This window comes from Nuphar pumila, chromosome 7 (assembly GCF_984573655.1).
Source record: "Nuphar pumila chromosome 7, dmNupPumi1.hap1.1, whole genome shotgun sequence".
Lineage (NCBI taxonomy): Eukaryota > Viridiplantae > Streptophyta > Magnoliopsida > Nymphaeales > Nymphaeaceae > Nuphar > Nuphar pumila.
In genome coordinates, this window is record NC_143255.1 from 113020445 (window position 1) to 113047118 (window position 26674).

The window sequence follows — 26674 nt, forward strand, 5'->3', positions numbered from 1 at the left end:
TTGTTTTAGTATGAAAATACGTGTTATTTAGCATAAAGACGGCCACCCAGTTATAAGATTTAGCATTCAGATTTATAAATCGATTTGTTTGCATAATGAAACCTTACACGAAACTCACCGAAACGATAGGAGTTTTGGTAATCCGATAGTGGAGGAGAAACACCCAGAAGGGAGACACAACCGATGGTGGCAACGATGCTGCCATTGTGCAGACGACGACAAAGGATGCTCCAGTGGCAGCAGACGACCTCAAAGGGTGCTTTGACGACAACAAGCGAAGGCAAAGGTTGCTCCAGCGATAGCAAACGACGACAAAGGGTGCTTCGGTGGAAGCAAACGATGGCAAAGGAGGGTCCGATGGCAGCTGATGACGACAAAGGAGGGTTTGATGGCAGCAGACGATGACAAAGGGTGCATCGTCAAAGGGAGCTCCTGTTACAACAGAAGTTGCAAAAATTTATTGTTTCAGACAAAAATGGAACGTTTGGACTATTTTAAGAGTTAAGATCATCCTCCCTTTTTTGGATCGAGGACAATTTGGTCCTTTTCTTGAACCGACATTTCACTTTTCTAGATGGAGGGCATTTTTGTCGTTTTCTCAAACCGTCGTTTCATGGCGAGCATAGCAAAAAAGGGTACTTAAGTCTTTGCAATCGCACCAGATTCCAATGCTAAGTGATGTCGACACACACGGGAATACGAGCCCCACGTGCTTATATACATGGCACTCATTCAGACCCCCGAACACGAGATGTAGCTAACGGTCGTCTTTGGGGGGGGGGGACATATAACCTGCTGCGATCCCCTTAGGTTCGACGAACGATGCCTGACACCCAGGTTGTTCTGTCGGTCAGGCCATAATGGTGGCCGCTGCTTATTGGCTGGGGTGCCACCATGTTGGAGACATGGTGGTGGTGTCGGCTGAAGTGCCACCGTCTTGGGGCATGGTGGTGGTCATGTCATTAGGTTGTGGGGTAGGTTGGATCCCCCCCTCTCCAAAAAAAATGTGGTTTCTAGGGGTCCTTGGGGTTGGATCCAAAAGTATCTAACCCACTTAGTTTTAAATGGGTGCTTTTATAGGTTGGATCCACTTGAATCCAAACCCTAACTTATTTGAAGATTTGGCTTTGGGTCTGAGCCCAACCCAAGTCTATTTAGGTTGGCTCCCTTTTGGGGATCGGTCTAAAGTAGGTCTAGTGTGATAGGATTGGGTCATGGGTTGGATCCTAATTGGATCCAACCTACGTGGGTTAAAGGTAAGTGGGGTGTTATGTGTTGGATTTGGTGAAACCTATTTGAGTCTCATCCAAATCCAATTTATTGTTTTATTATATATATATATATATTCATTTGGCTCTCAAATGGATTTGAAAACCTATTTACCTATTTACCTATTTATTTCTTGGTTTTGAATTGGGTTCAATTCACAGTCCAAAACAAGTGGGTTAATCAGTTTGAATCTCTCTCAAGATCCAACTGAAATTAATTCTACTCTAATTTGGGTCTACCAATTGAATCCAAACCTCAATTCTAAGTATTAATTTGATTCAGATTTTTCCCTATATCCAAATCCCGTCATATGAGTTTAGTTAATCTAGATCTCTCTGGGTCCAAATTAAATAAATTTTAAGATCCAATATTCTTCAATAAGATATTTTGAACTTGGTTTTCTTGTGGGTTGATTTCCTTGGACCCCTTATCGAGATCCTAACTCAAATCCTGCTTTAAAAATTTTAAATTTTATAATTAATTAGAGCACCCCTTGCTAGCCGTTGAATATGTGAAGTTTGGCTGTGTAGGAGTGTCAACGGGTCGGGTTAGTTACCTAGACTAAACCCTATAGGGTCCGGGTATGGTGAAAAATAAGAAGACTTGATTAAGTCCTGGGTTCGGACCCGAAGGTTCGATTAATACATAGACTGGGGTATAGTTTGTGAAAATTTATACTAGACTCCGACCCGATCTAAGTTTCGATTAAGACCCATAAATTTTCAATGTAAAAATACAACAACAACAACAACAACAACAACAACAACAACTACGCCTTCATCCCAAAACAATTGGGGTCGGCGATATGAACCAAAAAAAAAATCATTCTGGGTCTTCCACATGAATCCTTCTCCTCCAAACATTTCTATCCAATGCCATGTCCTCAGTGAGGTTCAAAGCATTTATATCCTTTCCTATCATCTCCATCCAAGTCTTCTTAGGCCTACCCCCACCTCTTTTAACTAATATATTTTCCCATTTCTCCATCCTTCTAACTGGAGCATCATTAGGCCTTCGTCGAATATGTCCAAACCACCGTAAACGATTCTCTCTCATCTTATTTTCAATGGGTGCAACACCTACCTTCTTACGTATCTCCTCGTTCCAAATCTTATCTTTTATTGTATTTCCACACATTCATCTAAGCATACGCATCTCAACTACACTCATTTTTTGAATATGATGTCTCTTGGCAGCCCAACATTCCGTACCATATAGTAAAGCGGGCCTAATAGTCATCCTATAAAACTTTTTCTTCAACCGCAATGGCATTCTACGGTCGCACAACACTCCAGTTGCACTTTTCCATTTCATCCACCCAACCTTTATCCTATGATTTATATCTTCATCAATTTTTCCATACTTTTGAATGATAAATCCCAAATATTTGAAACAATCATCCACCAGTATTTCTTGCTCACCAAGCTTCACTACACTCCCATCACTACTTCGTTGCTTACTAAACCGACATTCCATATATTTTGTCTTACTCTTAGTCAACTTAAAACCTCTAGCTTCCAATGTCTGTCTCCATAATTCTAACTTAGCATTAACCCCAGCTCTAGACTCATCAATCAAAACAATATCATCAGCAAACAACATACACCACGACACATTTGCTTGAATTGATCTCGTAAGCTCATCCATCACTATAACAAATAAGAAAGGGCTTAAAGTAGATCCTTGATGTAACCCAACCGTTATAGGAAAATTGGTTGTCACCCCTCTACAAGTGCGAACATTGGTTACTACTCCTTCATACATATCTTTAATTATACTAATGTACTTGAGAGAAACACCTTTCTTCATCATTATCCACCAGATAACGTCCCTAGGTACTCTATCGTATGCCTTCTCCAAATCAATAAAAACCATATGCAAATCTTTGTTCCTCTCTCTATATCTTTCAATAAGTTGTCTAAGAAGATATATAGCTTCCATATTTGATCTTCCAGGCATAAAACCAAATTGATTCTCCGATACCATGACAACCTTCCTCAACCTAGACTCAATCACCCTCTCCCAAAGTTTCATAGTATGACTCATAAGTTTTATACCACGATAGTTTGTGCAATCTTGTATATCACCCTTATTCTTATACAGAGGCACCAAAGTACTCTTCCTCCACTCATTAGGCATCTTATTTGTCCGCCAAATCTTGTTAAAAAGATTTTTCAACCATTCTAAACCGTTCTCCCCAAGCATTTTCAAGCCTTGATAGGTATACCATTTGGGTCAACTGCCCTTCTTGATTTCATTTTCTTCAAAGCTTTTGCAATTTCTTTCTTTTAAATTTAATGCATGAAGTCACGATTCATCTCATGAAAAGGAATGAAGAAGTCTCCATGATCCTATGATCCTGAGCATGACTTTCATTAAATAGCTTATCAAAATAATCTTTCCAACACTCCTTAAGCTCCTCATCTTTGACTAAAACCCTTTGCGTTTCATCTTTGATACATCTAACCATACCCAGATCCCTCAATTTCCTATCTCTCATCTTTGCAAGCCTATAAATATCCTTCTCGCCCTCTTTGGTATCCAGCTTATCATAAACCTTCTTATATACCTTATCCCTAGGGTTTCGAATTACTTTTTTAGCTTCTTTCTTTGCTATCATATACTTCTCCAAAATCTCATTATCACGACTCTTTCTTAGATTTCTATAACACTCTCTTTTAACCTTAATAGCTAATTTGACATCATCGTTCTACCATGATGTATCCTTACCTAGCGGTGCACCGCCTTTAGACTCACACAATACCTCCTTAGTCACATTTCTAATGCCACCCGCTATCTTATTCTACATTGATTTTGAATCCTCTTCGAGATACCAATCAGCTTCCTTAACTACCTGCTCTACAAACATTCCTTATTTAGCTCCTTTTAGTGCCCACTACGTAATTCTAGGATCTTTCCTATGTCTATACCTTTTGCGGCATTATCTAATTTTAAGATCTAAAATTAAGACTCTATGTTGTGTAGCTACACTTTTTTCCGATATAACCTTACAATCGATGCAACGACCCCAAGTTTCGATTATGACCCATAAATTTTCAATGTAAAAATGATAAAAAAATATTATTTTATCGGGTATGGCCCGGTCTGGTTCATGTAGTTTTTATCAGTTTCCGGGTATGGTTTCTCTTATGGTAGGCTCAATTATACCTAAGTCCGGACCTATACCATATCCAAAAATCTGATCCAAGTTTAATTCCACCAGCATCCAAACCAAACCCCACCTGTTGACACCCCTAGCTGTATGCGCCTGTCATGACCTTGAAAGCTTGCTCGTGAGCTGTGAAAAAAAAAAACAGTGAATCAGGACGGTCAGGTCCTTGAGATCTGACAGTCACATGCCTATCTCCTATCTCTGGCTCCAAATTCTGCTCTTCCAACATTGGGTGCGGTGGTCATTATAATAAAGACTACATCAATAATGCAATACACTAAGCCGCCGTCACAAATATTTGCAAGACCAATCAATTTAAGTTGCTACCCGTTTTAAGAGATATTATCTTTTCAACTGATATATCACAGATTTTGTGTATTTGTGTATAATATCACAGATTTTATGTATTTGTGTATAATATCATGACAATTCTTAATTTTTTTCATGTTTTTTGATGAATTCTTACCCTGCTTGTTTTGTTGCGTTTCTCAAGAAATCTTGGGAGAAATAAATAAAAGTAAGAAAAGATTTGCAACTAGTCTTTTTTATAAATATTAATGAAAAAATTGTTGTGCTCATCGAGTTTATTGGCATAAAACCCTAGCCCCCCCTTGCCCACTAGAGAGTACACTCAGCTTCATAGTCATGGCAAAGGACAGACACTCATAGGTTTCAAACGCATCACATGCTATCAACTTGGCAGTGTTTACTCGGGTTGTCTGGCAAGAGCTGTTACTGCACGTCACCATGTGTTGGGAAGTTGCAAGTTCGAATCCCAATGGTATAGTTGTATAACTGGTAGGGTTTGCCTAACCCCAGCTTTCACTGTTGAATAAAGGAAAAAAAAATCGCCCCTAATAGATTAGTGAAGTCCTACTAATGAGTATCAAACTTGTTTTCCATTAATATGCCTAGGATATAATAGTGTCATTAGTCTTAAGAATAAAAAAATGCATTTACTACAAATACAGTATTTTGACTTACAAAATATAATATGGTAATTGCTAAAACTTCTGTGATTGATATGTATGTTTGTACATATCATTATCTAAATGAATACTAAAATACTATTCAATTTTTTTTTTAAGATGTACAATGCTTATTACAAATTCATCTCAAAAATTTTCAAGTGGCATCTATATGTACTTCAACAAAAAATATACCTGAAAGGTTGAAACCTTTTAAACTCACACAAGTCCATGACTTCATGCATTAACCCGCAACGATCCAATCACCCATTAAGTAGGTACGTCAGTTGGTTAGTATCGTAAGGTGCTTTAAATGAGTAATCTGCAGCTCCTTGTATTGCACACCATGTTTTGATGTTTGAACCTAGCACGAATATATATATATATATATATATATATATATATATATATATATATATATATATATATATATATATATATATATATATATAGAGAGAGAGAGAGAGAGAGAGAGAGAGAGAGAGACTCCCAATATTTTTTTTATATGCTCATGAACTAATGCGTGAACAACAGTATTTTCAAGATGATCAAGTAGAAGCCCCAAATGGATCTAAGTCAAACCTTTGTCCTATTAATTATACCCACAGATCAACCATGTTTTTTTTTACCATTAAAATGTGATTTTTGGTTCATAAGCTTTTCAACGAGCAAAATATCATTTCAAACAAGCACTCAAATCAAAAGTCATAACAAAAATAGTTTTTTTACGTCAAAATATGTTTGATCGAGTGGAGATCTGAATGATTGTTTGACTTGATTCAGATCTAATTATCATTTGGATAATTGAACCCAATTCACATCCAATTATCATTAGAATCTTTGAACTTGATCCAAATCTAGATCCAGATCCAATTGTTATTTAGATCATAAGATCTATCCAAATCCAATTGACATTTAACTAGATCCAAAATCTAATATCCAAGTCCACTCTCATTTTAGATTGATTGAGCTTGGTTAGTTTCTAAGTTGCTTAGCTTCAAAGCAAGATAACTCCAACCAATAGGATGCAACCTTATAATTGAAACCAATAAGCAGAAGCCATGCCACTATTTGACTAAACGGATGCTGATTGTTATGCAATAGATAGTCATGTTCCAAACCCAATAAGATTAGAATTATGATTCACCTAAAAACCTATAAAGAAGAGGTGACCCCTAGTACCTAACACAGAAAAATCTCATATTTAAGTGCTAGCCATGTAAATAACAACCAAATTCTATCCTCGTTTTGCCTCAACCTTTGTTCGATTCAGATCCATTACACAAGGATTTTGTTGGATCTACATCTCAAATTATCATATATACGCAGATGTGTTGCCGGATCATGGAGGAGTGAACCCTTAGAGTGTATTTGATGGTGCATCCAAGATTTGATAGAACAACATAACATAATAGACAAAACACATGCTCTATATGTTCTTTAACAATACATCCAACTTTTGTTTGGACTGGGCAAGAAGTTGTGTTTATTGTGTCTAACATTTTACCTTTATGTTGTGTGGACAAAGGAATACTGAGTTGGATAACTTTGTTTTGGATCTTACGTCTTGATCCGCCCAACCATATGATTGTTTTAACATGTTTGCTATGGATTTAGCTCTAGATATGGATTTTAAATTGGATCTAAAAACTATAAAATGTTTAAAATTTTGGTAATTTGAGAAAAAAAGTAATATTTGTTTGATATATAAATACTTTAATCTATGTCATATTGGATCTAATTATGAACATTTATCAAAAAAATTATGGATTTTAGCTCCAAATATGGATCTCAAATACAAACAAATGTTTACACTTTGGGTAATTTGAGAAAAATAAGAATTCATAGTTTTTTATATACAATTGTAAAAACTATAAATAAATCACAAAACCCTAAAATATTAGAAAATAAATCATAAATAAACCATAAAACAAAAGAATCATAAATAAACCATAAAATTAAATATAAAAAACCCTAACTCAACCCCTAACAAAAGAAGTTTTATGAAAAATGACCCTAATCAAATACAAGAAAAGGCCTAATCAAATGAAGTATAAGAAGCCCTAGTTAAAGAAAATTGATTTAAAACCCTAATCAAATGAAATATCAAAAACCTTAATTAAAGATATTTGATTCAAACCCCTAATAAAAAAATCAAAGGAAAAAAACCCTAGTCAAATAGAAAAACCCAAGTAAAATTAAATAACAAAAGCCCCCAATTAAAAACATTTGATTTAAAGACTTAATTAATGAAAATCAAAGAAAAAAACCTGATCAAATAGAAAAACCCAAGTAAAATTAAATAACAAAAGCCCCCAAGAAAAAACCCTGATCAATGAAAATAAAAAAACTATAATAAAAGAAAATAAAAAACCCTAATCAAGAAGAAGAAAAGAAAGGAACAAAAAAGAAGGAAAAGAAAAAGAAGAAAGAAATGAAAAAAGGGAAATAGAGAGTGAGAGGAGACTTGTCTCGTCACCAACATCTTGCCCGACTGTTGCACAGGAGAGGCAGAGAGAGAGAGAGGGAGATGGTCGGGGTTAGACCCCTCTCTACCCAAGTATTTTTTTAAGTGGCGCTTGAGGCATCCCATTCTTATCATAATAGGAGGACCGTTCTAAGAACATGCGTTTGATGCGTCCATCGCGTTCAATATTTAATGGGTGATGCATCTCGCACATTCATGACATCCCCCAGCGATGCAAGAGAAGCACCATCAAACACACCCTTAGATCACCTACATGCCCCAACAAGAGGTTTTGTTAGAAAAAGCTTGCAAGTTGGAGCCTATAAGACTAACCAATGTTGTCAATGCATATCGGCCAACACATAGTATGAGCAGGATATCGATAAGCTTCACTCTTGAATCAATTATTTTTAAATAAATGCACACAAATATTAAAAATAAAATTATATTATTTTAATATTATTTCAATGATTTTAACACGTATGGTTGACACATAATTTTTTATTTTATTTTTTTGCCCGATAGAGAACGATTCACTTGAGTATCAGTATTGGTCCGATACAGTTGAATAAGTGGCCCAACGATTTAGGGCCAATACCGATACTTACAACATTGAGACTAGCAGACCTTGAGTCCGAAAAAAGGTAATATTCAAATATGTTAAGTTATTTATTCTTTATTTTTGTTTTTATACTTATGTTTCATTATTTGTTGCATAAGTACTTTTACTTTTTTTTTATCAGAATTGCATATTATAATGTTTTGTTGAATGTTTGGACTATGAATCTGAATTCTTTTAATAGTGAATTTGGAGCTGGCTTCACCTTCTTGTAAAAATGACGATCGAAACTTGAAATAGGCGTTCTACATATTTTAAATTATTATTTAAAAAAAAAAATTGCAAAATCAATCCAAGTGCACTTCATTTGTTTGTATGTTTTTTTAACACACTCTCCTTCCATCGGCAGGAACAAAGGGGGTGGTAACGCCTCTCTCTCTCTCTCTCCCGGAACAGGCTGACGACAGGAACAAAGAGGTAGAAGAAGTGAGCCGATAACAATTTCAAGAGTGGTACCCAAAGTTTAGATCCCTCTCCATCAAGACCATCATCCACCAACTCCCCGAATCTTTTGTCCGCTACCTCCTCCAAGATTCGTGCCCCCTCCTCCTCCTCACCTGCGTCTTCGGGGAGGACGCCCTCCCCAATAGAATCCGCCCTCATTTTCCCCGACCACCAAGCTGAAGACTACCACCCGTGTGACGAAGTAGAAGCCCAGTTGGAAGAAAACATGATTCAAATGAAGCTGGTGATTAATATGTAGGAGTGGCCAAGCTAATGGATATTTAGGTAATTGGTGGGTTTTGTAGACCATCGCAGTCATAAAGAAATATAGATGAATAATATAAACAAGGAAATTAGTTTTCATTTTTATGCTCTCTATTGTACAATGTTTCCTCTAATCTGTATTTGGACATTCAAATTTAACCAACTCTAATAAACCACCTTTTCATCCATATCACACTCTCTCCATTCTGTATTTTGTAATTTTTGTGTAAGTTTGTGAGGATTACACTTGACTAGTAGAGATCATAAAGCACAATACAAAAACACTCAAATGCTCAAAAGCATACAAATGAACATTAAAATCTCATAAAAATGACTATTGGGCTTTAACCCAAAAACCTTGCCTTTACAAAGGGAAAGCCCCTATATATACACACAAGAGACCTTGGGGGGGGGGGGGGGCAACATATAGCTGTTGGAGCCCCTAATCCAAGGCCAGGCCGCATCAAGACTCCACGCCGTCCTCTCGTTCAGGCACCCACCAAGACGTCACCCTCTCCCTCTTCCGTCTTCCTCCTCCTCTTGGAAGAGGACTCTCGGCCTCCTCTGCTCTCTAGCGCCCGAAAGCCTACCCTCCACGAATTCGCTTCTCGCATGGAGTGCGTGAGCCGGGCTTGGATCCAGGCCAGCATCCGCAAAGGGCTCGTCTTGGTCAATGACAAGCCTGTGAAGAAGGTTCCCTTCTTCCTTCTCCCTCTTGGTTTATTGTCTTCCCGTTTTTCCTGGTTCTGGGTTTTGTATAAATGGGGAAAAAGAAGCTTTTTGCGTTTTTGGGGTGCTCGTTTTATCCAGAAAAGTAGGATAATGTTGCGTTATGGAGCACAAGGCGATATCCCAACTTATCCTAGTTTTCTGGAGAAGTGGGGTTTTGGATGCACCCCATTGATTAAAAAAGTTGTGATATTAAATTTTGGACGATTACACAATTTCCCATCTTGTACCACTTTTCTGGATAAGTGGGTCCCTTTTGTCAGCAATCGTCATATCTGATCATCATTAAGTTCTGTTCTATTTAAGAGAGTTAACAAGAAGGAAAGCAACAAGGACTAGTTGAATTTACCTAAAGAAAAAGAAACTTGAAACAAGTGAATCATCCATGAGTATGATACATTATGCACCATAATCACTAGGAACTAAGAATCCCATTACCAATCATGTCCGCAATAATATAAAACGTCAAACAAATTGTGATTATCATCTATACATTTTAGAGCCGGCTTGTCAGGAGTCCATTGAAAAAGGTTTGAAACAAGTGAATAATCCTTTCATAAGTATAATACATCATGCACCATAATCACTGAGAACTAAGATCCCACTAGCAAGAAACGTCAAGCAATGCGTGATTATTAACTATACATTTTGGAGACAACTTGTCGGTAGTCTGTTGGATCCTGAGCGGCGCACATGTAAATTCAGACCGGGTTCATGACATGTTAAGAGGATGTGCTGCTGAATCCTGAGTCGTTAAAGGGATTAGACAATTTTATCTTTTGAGCTATAATTTTTATGCTGAATGGTGTTTCTTTTAACAGGTATCACATGTCGTTAAAATGGGTGATTGGGTGGACTGTACCGTTTCGGAGCTAGAACCGCTGAAGGCTCTGCCAGAAGATATACCGCTCAATATCGTCTATGAAGACGCGCATGTTCTCGTCATTAATAAGCCACCACATATGGTACATCCCTTGCTTAATGCACGAGCAACTGTTTAATGCTTCTAACTTTGTGCTAAAGCTTCTTAATTGACAACTTGTTGCGTTGAAAAAAAAGTTTTAGAATTGTTATCATAACAGGTACAATGAAATTAAAAAAAAGTTTTAGAATTGTTATCATAACAGATACAATGAAATTTATCGGCATTAGCATGTAAATGTGGGTTATGTTGATGGCCTTGATTGGTAATTAATCTATATAATGACGTGAGATGCTTCATTTTAGTTTTTTTTCTGTGTTGGCCTGAAATAGTAGTTTGTCATTGGCAAAAACTTATTTTTGCATGCTCAAGAAGAAATTTTAGGGTGCATGTTGTAAAGTAGATATGATGTTCTTCAAGTTTCCTACCATGCCGTGTTTAGGCCCTTTAGCGGAAGGAAGATGGAGTTCAATGGAGAAAGAAGAGAATCCAAAGTAGGAATTGATAAATATCTCTTGTATAAAAGCCAAAACTTCTCTTGGAGCTAGGTGGAGATTGCTGGATTTCCTTCCCATTCCATTTTCTCCTCCTCTCAAACAAGGCCACAAAAGGGATCTTGACACTGAAGAATGGAGATGGGAGGAACATGTACATATTGTGGACGCTATAAACTCTTCCAGTGTTTTCCAACAAAGTGGCCATTGGGTCTCACTCGCATGCTAATGAGGCATAAAATCTGGGGGAAGCCCAATACCACGTCACCCCCTCCTCTCTCTCTCTCTCTCACACACACACACATCTTTTATAGTTCGATTTATTAGATCACAAAATATGTATCACTAGGGTTTCTGTTGAACCCTTGGGATTTTCATGGTCCTTGCTTAATAATCACTTGTCATTAATTATAGTGGTAGTTTAGTACAATGATGATCAGATTGCATGAAAAAATGTTAGTATAGTACAGCTTTTGTGGTTTTACTATTTCACGATAGGTAGTGTATCTTAGCTTATTAAAGTTATTGTTTGTGGAAATTAACTAATATTGAAGGTGACAGTTGAGTATTTTCTTTGTTCCACCAGATGTCGATCAGTTTCTTTATGTGCATGTGTTTTGTGTGCATGCAGCTTACTCATGTGCATGTGTATGACCTATAACTGCAACGACAAACTATTTGCAATTCAATAAAATTTTATATCGTTATATCGGTGTGTTCGCTAACATGCTTTGTGTAAATAATCAGCTAATTGATATTGTTTCTCTTTACTGGCCGTTAATTTCGGCTTCTGTCTGCTGGATGCTTTCTAGGTTGTTCATCCTGCCCCTGGTCATCCAAATGGCACACTTGTAAATGGCATTCTTCATCATTGTGGCCTTACAGCTCTTGGATTTCCGATCAATGAAGATAGTTCTGGCACAGAGGATGATGCAGATGACATGTGCAGTGATGATGAATTTGACAACCTTCTGGCTGATCAAAAGTCTGTCGTATATGATGATTCCATCACAAGTGCATCTGCACAGGCTGGACAAATGGACAAGTGGGTTGCTTGTTGTTGCTAAGGTGAGTGTCATTCTCAATATAATGGGTCCAGTGCTTGAAATTGGTTGAGTTTCATCACAGTTGATTTTACATTTTTCTTTTGCATCTTCACATCTGAGAATAATTAGGGTTTTCTTGAAAAGAGATTTAAATAATTTATTGAACTTCTATCAGTTGCAAAACATTGCAGTTTCCTCATTCATTGCCATTCATGAAATGGTTGTTAACAAGTGTAGTAGTTGCATTTTTCTTTCCAACAGGATGCACATTCTCATGCTCATTTAGCAGGGCAGTTCAAGAAGCATACGATTCACAGAGTGTACATCAGTCTTACAGCTGGTGTTCCTGCTCCAAGCAGTGGACGCGTTGAGGTTCCAAAGAATAACTGCTGTTCCTTGCCTGAATAACAGTGGAAGGGCTCACTTTTCTGCTAGTAGGTGATTTTGTTTATGTTCCCGTTCTCATGCATTTTTTTAAGTTTCATGGATGCAAAACTTTTCTTATCTCTTGTTCACTTGTCTGTTGAATTTTTCATTGCAATGTCTGTGACAAAAACACTTATCAATCAAAGATTGTTGGAATTTTGCCCCTAAATATGACACATAAATGCTTTCTTTATAGAGGATGAACTGGAAAGCTAGGTCTGTCCTTATTGTAACTCTACATTTCTCAGTTGCGCTCATTTTAATTATTTAGGTTTCTATGGTTAAAGCTTGTCTTTTATATATATATATATATATTTGCCACGTGTGTGTGTGATACACCATTTTTCACCCTTCTGTAACCATCTATCTATTATTAACTTCCTAATGGACAGATCCATCTGTTCCTGCAGTTTCTAATCCTTCTGTACCAAAAGGTTTTGATTGTTATTTTCATGTTGTGTGAGTGTATGGTTTTCCTAGACCATGAAAGATTGAGAGCTTTTGCTGCTACAGAATTCACAGTAGCCTTTCTCCACCGTTTCTATCTCTGGTTCCTTTGCTTTCAGGTACATTTTCAGCATTTCATATTTTGCATCATCATTGTGTAGTTCTATAAACATATATGAGGTTGAAAGAACAAAGAACTAAAAATGTCAATATTCATATATCAAGTGCTACTTTTAACATAATTGAATTGGATGACATGCTTCTGAAATGGAGGAAAACAATCTTTTCTGCTAGAGTGGGCTGATTTTATACAAGTTTGGAACCTAGTGAGAACTATTGTATATTGAACCAGGGTTCATGGTATCACTATCACTGATATTGATTTCTTCTGTGATATACAAACTCACGTCATGAGAATATCTGGTAGACTGGTAGTATTCTTTTAGGAGTGTGTTTTTGCCAAACTTTGCTCATAACATGTTGTGAAGATATGTGGCACGTGCTTTTCAAGAACCTTAGAAATCCTGGAATAATGCAGTATTTCAGCAATAATGACACTTTTTTTGAATAATTTAGGTACCAGGTGATTGAAATACTTGTTTGTGGTGGTTCTGCACTTGTGGAATGGAGATTAGAAACTGGGAGGACCCACCAGGTATTTGAAACGCTCATTTCATAATAATACTTTTTGTGTCTTTGATTTATACACTGCACTAAAATCTAGGGTGGATAGTGTTAAAAAGTGTATATACATAAATGTATAGATATATATAATTATTATAATACATGCATACTTATATATTATTTATATTTTTTCCTTTTTTTATTTATTTTTTGTCTCTCTAGGTTGTCTAGTTCTTTTTGAACTAGACACAAACTAGTCAACATTTTCATGTTGACTAGTTTTAAGAGCCGTTGGAGCTAGTCCAACGGCTCTACTATTTTGTAGCCGTTGGACTAGCTCCAACGACTCCCTTAGAGCCCCTTAAAGACATTTCTCTCCCACTCTTAAGTGTATAAATAAGGGTAACTCCCTCTCATTGTAACAATGCTTTTTAAGCATTTTATGTGAATGAAATAAATTTATTATTTTCTTCTTGAGTTCTCTTCTGTTAAATTATGTATATATTAATATATATATACATATACTTATATATATATATATACATTCGTATATATATATAAGTATATATATACATATATGTATATATACATAATTTATTTTCTTTTTCTGTACAACCAAAAACCCGATAGGGGTGTTTTGGTAATTTACCATGTATTTTTTCCTTTTTATATTTTTCCTTTTTCTTTCTTTTTCCCTTTTTTTCTTTTTCTTTTTTTCTTTTTTATTTTTCTTTTTGTAGGACCATAAGGGGCCCCATCCATCTAGTCGTTGGCGCCCCAACGATCATATTTATGACCGTTGGGGCTCCCAACGACTAGAATGGAGCCCCCCTTTATGGTCTCCTTTTTAGCTCTCCTCCTCTATAAATAGAGGAGGCTCTCACTTGTAATTGTATGGGGTTTTCACCCTTCTCTTTCTTTCTTCAATAATATTCAACGTATGACTTTAAGTCATTTTTTACTTTTGTGAGTTTTGTGTGTACACCTTTAGTGTTTGTGTTCTTGGCTCTTGTGGTCACTCTTAAAGAGTGCTTTTGCTCTATTGGTGCTTCCGCCTCTTTTCATTACATGGTATAAGAGCTCGGTTGGTGATTGGGCTTCTCTTTGTTATCTTGGGATGTGTGCCTCTCAAGCTTTTGAATAAATGAATAATATTTGGTGCCGATGGAACATGATTCTAAAGTTGAGCTTTCTTTTAAGCTCAATGGGTCAAACTATCTTATGTGGGCCTCCGCTATGGAAAATCATCTAAGAGGTAAGAAACTTTGGGGTTTTGTTATGGGAACTACTCCCGAACCCTCTCTTGTTCTCACTAAAATCGAAAATGAGGTTGAAAAAGCTTTAGATGACGATGAGCGCATCAAAGCTATCAATGACCATCAATCCAAAGTTGAGGATTGGGAAAATAACCATGCTAACATTTTGGCATGGTTTATGAACAATGTAGACCTTAAAAATTGTGCTAATATTGCCAAATTTAGAAGGGCCAATGAGGCATGGTTTTTCCTTAAGGGTATGTATACCCAAAAGGATCTTGCTCGACAATTTTTTTGTCAAGAAAAAATCCGTTCCACCAAACAAATGGATATGAGTGTCCGGGACTACTTTAGCTCTCTAACCCCTCTTTGGGATGAACTTGCTCTTCTTTAGCCTAAATGGGTGGCTCCGGAAGATATTGAGTTAAGAAGGGAACAAATTGAAAAAGAACACTTTTTCCAATTTCTTCATGGTCTTCGACCGGAATTTGAACAAGTTAGGGCATCCCTTCTCCATAGAAGTAAAGCCTTACCCATTGAAGACGCCCTTGCCGAAATATGCCAAGAAGAAACTCGACTTGGCCTGAGCGTTAAGAGTGATGAAGTTTTGGCCGTTACTAGGCCCGGATCAAATGTAAAAACATATAGACCTCTTCACTTTAACAAAAATAATGGGCCTAGAAAGGGAGTGATATGTCATTATTGTAATGAACCGGGACACATTAGACCGGTTTGTCCCAAACTTAAGGGAAAAGTAGCCGCGGTTGGAGAAAATTCTCCAAAGAAGGAAGAAGAAAGTGCCAAAGAGGGAGATATCAAAGAAACTCTTAATCATATCTCCGAAGTTCTCCAACATTTTCTCAAGACTTCTTCTTCAACATCCGGAGCTGCCATCGCCTATTCTTTATCACCTCCAGGTATGTGGATACTAGACTCCGATGCTTCTTTTCATATGAAATCTCATAAAAACTCTCTTTTAAATGTTTTTTCTGAACCCATATCCTCTTATGTTTCAACGGCCGATGGAACATCTTTGAAAATTGAAAGTATTGGAACACTTGATTTTAAAAATTCTCAAAACTTTTTCGTTCCTAAAGTAAGAATCGTTCCTAAAGTAAGAATCGTTCCAAAAATTAATCTAAATCTTTTTTCCGTTTCCCAAATCACCGATCATGGATGCCAAGTCTCTTTCTCACCTAAAGATTGCACCGTGCAGGATCTCCAGTCAGGGAAGCTGATTGGGCAAGGCCATAGAAGGGGTGATCTCTATTTTATGGAATTTTTGACTCTTCCATCTAAGTCATCTTGCAATCTTGTAAAGGACAAAAGTATTGGAATTTGGCATGAGAGACTTGGTCATCCAAATTTTGTAAAAATGTTTATTTTCCCTTTTTGAACAATACTTGTAAAGACAATCACATGACTTGTAAAGATTGCATTTTTGGAAAATCTAAAGCTACTTCATTTCCTCAAAGAAATTATTTTACCACTCGGCCTTTTGAACTTGTTCATTCCGATGTGTGGGGACCTTCCCCTATTTTGTCTAAAGGAGGATTTTCGTACTATGTGGTCTTTATTGATGACTTCACTCGATTTACATGGATTTACTTCTTAAGTCGCAAATCCGAAGTTTTCTCCTTCTTTAAAGAATTCCATGCGATGGTTAAAAATCAATTTTTGGGAAACCTATCAATTCTTAGGTCCGATTCGGGAGGCGAATACATGTCCAATGAATTTCAAAGCTATTTAAAAGAAAATGGAATTTGTCATCAACGTTCTTGTCCCAACACTCCGCAACAAAATGGTCTTGCGAAAAGAAAGCATAGACACATAATAAAAACCACAAGAACGTTATTAATTTCAAAAAATATTCCAAAATCCTTTTGGGCCGAAGCGGTTCTAACCTCAACATACCTTATCAACAGAACCCCTTCATCTTCTTTGAAAAATCTTTCTCCATTTGAAAAACTTTACAATATGTCTCCCGATTATAAAAGACTAAGAATTTTTGGATGTAAATGCTTTGTTCTAACTTACAAAAATGATAAACTTTCTCCTAGGGCTATTGAATGTATTTTCTTAGGATATGGCGAAAAACAAAAAGGTTATTGATGTTTTGACACACTCAAAAACAAACTTTATATCTCAAAAGATGTCACTTTCCTAGAAGAAGAAAATGGTTTTTCGCACCAACCAAATGAAAATATTGATTATTCCTTTTTATTTGACTTGTTGCCTCAAGAAAACATCATAGATGATCATATTGATCCTAGTGAACCTCTCATTGAAGATCATTTTGAACATCCAAATGATGATCAAAATTTAGAAGAAAATGTTTCAAGACAAATACAAGTCTACTCTAGAAGGAATGAAAGAAATCCACCTTGTGCCCTTGAAAAGTTCTCTCAAAGTGAGTCGATCGAAGAAACCTCTCAAAGAAGATCAAATCGTATTTCCAAAGTACCAAATAGATTTGTATCTTATGATTCTTTTTCTCCAAACTTTCGAGCATGTCTACTTGCTCTTCACTCATTTCATGAACCATCTCATTACAATGATGCTAAACAATATGCTCATTGGAATGAAGCTATGGAACTAGAACTTAATGCTCTTAAAATGGCACAAACTTGAAAAATCATTGATCCACCCAATGACAAGAAACCCATTGGATGTAGATGGGTTTTTAAAGTAAAAATTAAGAGTGATGGTTCATTAGAAAGATATAAGGTAGGTTAGTAGGCAAAGGATATGCCCATGAGTACAGGGTAGATTATGATGAAACTTTGCCCCAGTTGCTCGAATGACTAGTGTTCGAGCTCTTATTGCTATAGCCTCTGTTAAAAAATGGCCAATTTTTCAACTTGATGTCAAAAATGCCTTTTTGAATGAAAATTTAAATGAAGAAGTTTATATGGAACCTCCTCTAGGTATGAATTTAAATGGAAAAATTTTAAAATTAAAAAAGGCCTTATATGGACTTAAGCAAGCTCTTAAAGCTTGGTATGACAAGTTTAGTAATGTATTAATCAATTTAGGATTTACTTCTTGCTATACTGAACTGCTCTTTTTGTTAAGAAGACAGGTGACTCCATTGTTATGCTTCTGCTATATGTTGATGATATGATCATCACTGGGAATGACAAAAAGGGGGTAAATGATGTAAAGTCTATGTTAAAAGAAACTTTTGATATGTCTGATCTTGGATACTTGAGATATTTTTTAGGAATTGAAGTGGCTTATTCCGCGCGAGGATACATCCTTTCTCAAATGAAATTAGCTGCATAAATTTATACCAAATCAGGAATATCTGATGAAAAGAAAGTTGAGACTCTCGAAGTTATCAATGTAAAACTGAGACTTGAGGATGGTGTTCTTCTTGAGGATCCAACCCCCTTCCGTCAATTAATTGGATCCCTCACCTATCTATCCATCACACGTCCAGATATAGCTCATGCGGTTCATGCAGCAAGTCAGTTTCAGCATGCACCTACTTCGGTTCATATGGCGGCCGTAATGAGAAGTGTGCGATACATAAAAAATACCATCTCCAAGGGACTCTTCTTATCCTCTTCCTCATCTCTTGAGTTAACTGCTTTTACTGATGTTGACTGGGGAGGAAATCCCAATGATCGTATCTCAATTACGGGTCTTTGCATTTTTTTAGGTGAATCTCTCATTTCGTGGAGATGCAAGAAGCAGCAGAAGGTCTCACTATCATCCACTGAAGCTGAATATCGGGCCATGGCAATGACAACTATGAAAATCGTATGGCTCAGAAGTCTCCTTGGTGACATGGGCGTCCTCATTTTCACTCCCACCAAGCTCTGCTGTGATAACAAAAGTGCGATATACATTGCAAGCAATCATACTTTTCATGAGCGGACCAAGCATATCGAAATGGATTGCCATTATGTTCGAGACGAATATCTCAGAGGAATTATCACATTACCATATGTTACTTCAGAATATCAACTGACTGACTTCTTCACCAAGGCGCTCCCAACTCTACGATTTATGTTTCTTCTTAGCAAACTTTCGGTCTTCTCCCCATAAAGTTTGAGGGGGCATGTTAAATTATGTATATATTAATATATATATATATACATATACTTATATATATACATTCGTATATATATATATATATATATAAGTATATATATACATATATGTATATATACATAATTTATTTTCTTTTTCTGTACAACCAAAAACCCGATAGGGGTGTTTTGGTAATTTACCATGTATTTTTTTCCTTTTTGTATTTTTCCTTTTTCTTTCTTTTTCCCTTTTTTTCTTTTTTTCTTTTTTATTTTTCTTTTTGTAGGACCATAAGGGGCCCCATCCATCTAGTCGTTGGGGCCCCAACGATCATATTTATGACCGTTGGGGCTCCCAACTACTAGAATGGAGCCCCCCTTTATGGTCTCCTTTTTAGCTCTCCTCCTCTATAAATAGAGGAGGCTCTCACTTGTAATTGTATGGGGTTTTCACCCTTCTCTTTCTTTCTTCAATAATATTCAACTTATGACTTTAAGTCATTTTTTACTTTTGTGAGTTTTGTGTGTACACCTTTAGTGTTTGTGTTCTTGGCTCTTGTGGTCACTCTTAAAGAGTGCTTTTGCTCTATTGGTGCTTCCGCCTCTTTTCATTACACTCTTATTTGTGCCCTTTTGTGGGTTATGATTAAGGTGTCTTTAATAAACACTTGTGAGTATTTGTGCTTTTGTGGAAGGTCTTCATTTCATTACATGGTATTAAAGCTTGAAAGCTTCTAGATCTTGAAAAGTTGCTGCCTCATTTTCCGTGTTATTTTCTTAACAAGAAGTTGATTTGTCTCCTTGTTCGTAATTCAAGTATTCTTGTGCTTGCATAGTTGAAGAAAGAAGTAGTTTGAAAGATCGTGGAATCGTGATTGTGTTCTTGCTCTTTCTCCTTTCTCTCGTATTTTTCTTTTTTTTTCTCTCATCTTCTTTGTCTCTCCCTCACTCTTGTAAGAATGGATGACAATGATAAAGTCACCATCATGCCTGTAAAACTAAATTATACCAATTATGTGATGTGGGCTTCAATTATGAAGCACCATATTTGGTGGAAGAGGTTGTGGGGGTTAGTAGACCGTTATGATTTAGAACTAAAACTAATTTTTACAAAAGTAGAAAATGAGAAAGATGTACCTCTCACGGAAGGAGAGAAAACCAAGGTAATAGCTATATATGATTAAAAAATGGAAATAATGGAGGATGGGGCATATCAAGATCATGTCCTGGCTAATTAATAGTGTAGATATCAAGAAATGCTCTAGTCTTGCAAAGTTTGAACATACCAATAAGGCTTAGGAATAACTTAGAAATATGTATTCCCTAGAAATATGTATTCCCTTAAATATATTACACATGTGTGCAATTTATAAGATAAGGTACGAACTATGACCCAAAGAGACAAATTAGAAAATACTATAATAAAATGTATGAACATTGAGAAGAGTTGGCTCTTCTTGAGCCAAAGTGACATTGTCCCAAAGATATCGAGCTTCGCCAAAAACAACTTGATATGAAATATTTTTACCAATTTGTAAATGGTTTGAGGTCAGAATTTGAAACCAAATCGACCCTTCTAAATAGAGGAAAAGTTCATTCCATTGTTGACACTGTTGAAGAAATAAGTATGGAGGAGAATAGGCTAAAAAAGCATACTCCAAAGAATGAAGATGATTTCGTTCTAGTTATATCTAGACCGAAAAATTATATGTGCACTTATAGGCTGCCTTATTTCGGTAGACAAGGCAATGATTATGACAAAAAGAGAGTGATTTGTCACCATTGTCATGAACCGGGACATTATAGGCCTCGATGCCCTAAATTAAAAAGAAGAGATGAAAAGAAAGTTGCATCAATTGGTTCATCACAAGAATCAAAAGACAAGGCAATCAAGATGCACCTGCATCTATGGCATAACTAATGTAAATTCTTCAACCTGTTTTCAAAGGAGCATCTTCCGCTACTGAAGCCTCAACCAAAAGAGTTGTTTCATCCTTTTCTGATCTCGATAACTCTCTTTGGATTCTTAACTTTGGTGCTTCTTTTCATATGACCCCAAATAGTAATAGTTTGTCCAAATGTCATAACAACTCAAGTGTGTCAAATGTTTTCACAACTGATGGTACATCTCTTGAAATAAAAGGAATAGAAAATTTAAAAAATTTTAAAACTCAAAAAAATTCTTTATCCCAAAAGTTAGATATATTTTTAAATTAAATTTAAATCTTTTGTCTGTCTTTCAAATATCTAATTATTGGTGTAACATCTCCTTCTCTTCTCATGGTTGGTGGGTACAGGATTGTCAGTCAGGGAAGCTGATTGGAGAAGGTCATAGAGAATGAGAACTCTACTATATGTTTTTTTTGGAATTACCCAATAATATTTTTTGTTGTAGTGTTAAAAAATTGGACGTGGATTCGTGGCATAAAAAACTTGTCATCCTCATATGTCCAAAATCAAACATTTTTCAAGTTTAGAAAAATTTTGTAATTCTGAAAATTTTGCTTGTAAAGATTGTATTCTTGGTAAAATGAAGAGATTATCATTTCATAATAGAACTTTTGTTTCATCTAGGCCACTTGAGTTAATACATTTTAGATGTTTGGGGTCCCGCACCAGTCATATCAAAAGGCGGATACACATATTATGTAATTTTTGTTGACTATTTCTCTAGGCATACTTGAATCTACTTCCTTAAACATAAATCAGGGGTCTTTTTGCATTTTCAAACATTTCACAAAATGGTTAAAAATAAATTTCAAAATGATATTTTTATTTTTCATAATGACTCAGGGGAAGAATTTTTATCAAAAGAATTTAAGGATTATCTCAATTTACATGGCATCATACATCAAAGATCTTGTCCTCACACACCACAACAAAATGATTTCGCTGAATGAAGACACAAACACATTATGAAAACTATTAGGACCTTATTGATAGCAAACCAAATATCAAAAGAATTTTGGGCTGAAGCAACCCTAACTGCTACCTATCTCATTAATCAAATGCTATTTTTCTTTTTGAAAAATATAAGCCCAATTGAAAAACTTGTTAAATTAACTCCCGATTACTCTAGATTATAACTTTTTTGATGTAAAGGTTTTATCTTCACTAACAAGAATGATAAACTCTCTTCCCGTGCCATTCCTTGTGCTTTCTTAGGTTATGTAGATAACCAAAAAGGCTATAGATGTTTTGGTATTAAAAATAAAAAATTATGTGTCAAGAAATGTATCCTTCTTGGAAAAAAAGTTTTTTTGATTTTAAAAAGGCCAAGGAAGTAACCAAGTATTCTTTTCTTATAGATTTGACTTCAAAATCTGATAGTTGTGATTATGAATGTGACCTTGATAATGGTCAATATATTATAGATACAAAACAAAATGTAATTAATGAAGAACAAACCTATAGGGACACCAATTATTTGCAATATTCCAGACGTAAGGAATCAAATCTTCCATGTGCACTAAAAAAATATTTAGAAGTACAAAACAAAAGGTCATCTAGAGTCCCGGTAAATTTGTGTCCTACGAATATTTTTCTTCCAAATATAAGGCATTCATTGTATTAATATACTCGTATATAGAACCTTCATCCTATGCTTAAGCCAAAGAACATATTGAATGGGTAGAAGCCATGAAAGCAAAATTAGAAGCCTTAGAAAAAGCTAACACTTGAACTATTCAAGATATTCCATAAGGAAAGAAACATATAGGTTGTAGGTGAGTTTATAAGATTAAAACCAAGAGTGATGAAACTCATGAAAGATATAAGGCAAGATTAGTGGCGAAGAGATATTCTCAAGAGTATGGCATAGATTACGAATAAACTTTTGCTCCAGTTGCCAGGATAACCACGGTTAGGACCTTAATAGCCTTAGCTTCTGTTAGAAAATGACCTATATTTCAAATGGATGTCAAAAATGTTTTTCTCAATGAAAACCTATTTAATGAAGTATATATAGAGGCACCACCTGGTATAAGTATTCATAAAGGTAAAACTCTTAGTTTAGAAAAAGCTCTTTATGGTCTTAAACGGGCACCAAAATCCTGGTATGACAGGTTTAGTTATGTTGTGCTCAATATTGGATTTAGAACTTGCCTGACTGACACTGCTTTGTTTGTTAAGATTTCTGATGCAATTATTATTATTATTTTTTTTATGTGGATAACACGATCATCACCGGAGGAGACAAACAAGGAGTTGAAAATATTAAAAAACTTCTTAAAAATCATCTTGAAATGACTAATCTAGGTTTATTGAGATATTTTTTAGGAATTGAAGTTGCTTATTCCCCTCGAGGTTATTTATTATCTCAATCTAAGTTTGCTTTTGATATTGTTTTCAGATTTAGAATCACAAATGATAAAAGAGTTGATACTCCAAAGGTTGTCAACACCAAAATGTGAATTGATGATGGAGAACCTCTTGAAGATCCCACTCCTTATAGACATCTTATTGAAACACTTTCCTATCTCTCAATTACTAGACCTGATATAGTATATGTTGTACCCACAACTAGTCAATTTCAGTACGCTCCCACTTCTATTTACATGAGAGCAATTTTACGTATTATTAGTTACATTAAGTCCTCTATTTTTCAAGGCCTCTTCTTATCTGCTTCATCTTCATTAGATTTGATTGCATATATTGATGCTAACTGGGGAGGTGATCCCAATAACAGATACTCAACCGCTGGTTTTTGTATTTTCTTAGGTGAATCCTTGATTCTGAGACGGTGCAAGAAGCAACATAAGGTCTCTCTTTCGTCAACCGAAGCTGAATACCGAGTCATGATCACCACAACGATGGAGGTAGTTTGGCTAAGAAGACTACTGGCTAACATGGGAGTTGAAGTGACAAACGCCTTACGCATGTGCTTAGACAACAAGAGTGCAATCTACATTGCCAGCAACCGAACATTTCATGAATGCACCAAATATATCGAAATGGATTGTCACTATGTCAGAGAGGAGTATCTATATGAGACCATTGATCTGCCTTATGTTATATCAGAATACTAATTAACAAATTTCTTTACGAAACCTCTTGCCGATCGTAGATTTCTTTTCTTTTTAAACAAAAATTCGATCATTGTACCATAAGTTTGAGGGGGGATGTTAAAAAGTGTATATACATAAATGTATATATATATATATATATAATTATATATAATACATGTATAATTATATATTATTTATTTTTTTATCTTTTTAGGTTGTCTAGTTCTTTTTTAACTAGACACAAACTAGTCAACATTTTCATGTTGATTAGTTTTAAGAGTCATTGGAGCTAGTCCAACAGCTACAAATAGAGCCGTTGGACTAACTCCAACGACTCCCTTAGAGCCCCTTAAAGGCATTTCTCTTCCTCTCTCATAAGTGTATAAATAGGGGTAACTCCCCTCTCATTGTAACATTGCTTTTTAAGCATTTTATGTTAACAAAATAATTTTATTATTTTCTTCTTGAGTTCTCTCATTTGTGCCCTTTTGTGAGTTATGATTAAGGTGTCTTTAATAGACACTTGTTGTGAGCATTTGTGCTTTTGTGAATGGTCTTCATTTCATTACAGATAGATGGTATGATCGGGATTCTTTGGCTAGAAATTTCATGTCTATTCAGGTTTAGATAAGGATCCTAATAGTAGGGTCAAGGACTGTTGGCATCAAACTGATGGGTGGAGTATCCTGCTTAGGGAAAATTTCAAGCACGAGGAAATTATAACATGGATTATGCTGTTGTCATGGACATGAATTCAAATAAGATTTCTTGGTTGTGTGGCAAATCTGTCATATTCACAGTCTTGTCATTTCATAGAACGTTGCTTAAGGTTATCCATTTGTAGCTATGGGCCCTTCCTGAGTGCCAAAGATTTTGCATGGCCAGTCTCCCTAGACAAAATTAACACTCAAAATGGTTTGAAGAAGAGAGTGATTCAGCTTGCTCACCAGTTGATATATCATGTATGGACAAGAGGAAGAGATGCTACTCAACTCATGCGATTTCTTTTTGAAACCTTTTCAATTAGCATGGCTAGATATCTCAGTCCATACCAACTTAGAAGCATGCATCTGGAAGCTATTGCTGGGTCCTGAAAAAAATTGCAAAGGTAGAAAATGGTGATGCATATGGAGATAGTGGATTCTTTGAGCTTTGTGGCTCTCACAAAAATAAATAAACCATTGGATTTTCAATAGGAAATTCTCTAAACCTGATTTTTTTACATTTCTAGGTGAAATTCAGCATTGTAGTTTGTGCAAAAACAGTGGTCAACTTTGGATATTTCTTGGATTTTCCCATCTAGGACTGGCCATATTTTATCATGCGATGTGCCCAGCTTGTATCTGATGTGACAAGTCTTAAATGAAATTTCTGTTTTTTTTTAAATGCTGAAGGGGCGACAATTTTTTTTCTTCTCAGGTACAAATGTGAAATTGCATTGTTGTGGGTACAATGACCTGGTGATGAATTTTTGTTGCTGACTTGTTAAACTTCTATGTGATGAAAGCTGTGCATCTATTTTTTGAGTGGGGATAGTGGTAATGCTATCCCCATTAAATTTAGTATACCTTAACATCTCTCAAGCCAGGCTCTCAGGAAAAAAAAAATGTGCTTGCTCCTTCAACATTGTTTTGTGTGTTAGTTTTCTTTCATCTGACATTTTTTTACCATCAAGTCTACTATCTTTTTTTTTTGAAAAAGCAACACTGGGAAGCTTTTTGATCATCCATCTTGTTTGCCTTTTTTTTTTGATAGGCAATCTGGGGGATAAGCCCCGTGGGAATTGACCCGAGACCCCTCTATTATGATAATGTGACTCATCTTGTTTGCTAATACTTTTGTCGAAAATTTTAAATAATGACATTTCTTCTCTGCACATTGTCCTTGAAGTCGTTTTGTTTCTATTTCTTCAGGTGTGGTTCAATCTGATGTAATTATCAACAGCTTAATAAGAAAGGTTACCTTCTGAACAATCCCTAGCAATGAGATAGCTGTAAATTTTCTGGATGTTTTGGTGTTGAGGAAAATGACTGATAGTGAATAGTTCCTATATCTCCAGTTGTAGTCTGTGATTCAAATACTCCATTTTTTCTTGCTAAAGCTGTGTTATTTCTATAGAATCTCCAGTGCTTTTATCATTGGCTTGGATGCCATAGTCCATGATGCACATTCTATGTGCAATTGTTTTGAGTATATTCTTTTCTCTTGTTCTAACTGTTATGTCTACTGTAGATCCGTGCCCATGCCAAATATTTGGGGATTCCTCTTCTGGGAGATGAAGTCTATGGAGGAACTGAGGGTATGGTTTTATCACGGCTCCAGCCAAGAACGGCCTCTAGTTGTCATGGCCGTCTGTCTCGGCTTGTGTCCAACATAAAAGGCCTTGCCTGCACGCATTAGCTCTTGGGTATTGTTTCTTCTTACTGTTTACTCTATCATCTAGAACTTTTGAGATATTTCTGAAGACAATTATTTAGTTTTATT

The 26674-nt window shown here is 35.9% G+C and overlaps 1 pseudogene; it reads left to right on the plus strand.

The window, feature by feature from the left end:
• The first annotated feature begins 860 nt into the window (after positions 1 to 860).
• On the plus strand, positions 861 to 26590 carry LOC149832978 (RNA pseudouridine synthase 2, chloroplastic-like; annotated as a pseudogene).
• The last annotated feature ends 84 nt before the right edge of the window (positions 26591 to 26674 follow it).